Source organism: Limulus polyphemus, unplaced genomic scaffold (genome assembly GCF_000517525.1).
Source record: "Limulus polyphemus unplaced genomic scaffold, Limulus_polyphemus-2.1.2 Scaffold6799, whole genome shotgun sequence".
In the NCBI taxonomy this organism is placed as follows: domain Eukaryota; kingdom Metazoa; phylum Arthropoda; class Merostomata; order Xiphosura; family Limulidae; genus Limulus; species Limulus polyphemus.
In genome coordinates this window covers 33,353-34,329 of record NW_013672409.1, presented here as the reverse complement: position 1 = coordinate 34,329, position 977 = coordinate 33,353, and positions in this window count along the sequence as shown.

Below are 977 nucleotides of genomic sequence, written 5' to 3'. Positions count from 1 at the left end.
CCCAGGGATATCAGCAACTTTTGTAATGTACTATTATATTTATATAGATATCCAGTGATATTAGAACATTTCATTTATCAAGCACTGCTCACCGTGATTGTGGAATTGTAGCCCCATATTGTATTATGTTAATATATATATACCCAGGGATATCAGCAACTTTTGTAATGTACTATTATATTTATATAGATATCCAGTGATATTAGAACATTTCATTTATCAAGCACTGCTCACCGTGATTGTGGAATTGTAGCCCCATATTGTAATATGTTAATATATATATACCCAGGGATATCTGTGAAATCCTGTTGAATGCCAAATCTCCTGGAGAATTATTTGTCTTACTGGCCTGTTTCTAACGTAACATCAATACAAAATGTGGTCAGTAGGGGAGGGTTATATCTTTCATGACAGAGCTATAATTATTATTAAATGTGAAAAGGTGAAATATAACAGTGAAATTAGGAAATGTAAATAGTGTTGGAGGCATCTCTAAAAAAAACCTTAATGTTGGAGATAAATACAAGAAACTATCACTAACTTATTATGGGTCAAGAGAATTAGAATTATGACATAATTAGCTGAGCCACAAATATGACATTATTTCACAGAACAGTGAGAAGTAATAGTGTTATCTCAGATATATCTTATAAACTCATAATTTGTGTTTTAGTTGTATATATACAGTTAGATAGACAAGGGCTTTTACTCTGAAGTATATAATGAAGTAAATCTTGGAGATGATTATAAGATCAAAATATTTGTGATAAATTGGTCATAAATTATAAAATACAAAGCTACAATCTTCAAATAAAGTATATTAGTAAAATACAAAGCTACAATCTTCAACTAAAGTATATTAGTAAAATACAAAGCTACAATCTTCAACTAAAGTATATTAGTAAAATACAAAGCTACAATCTTCAACTAAAGTATATTAGTAAAGCCTGTGTTTTCTTATCCTTTTGAAATTTTTC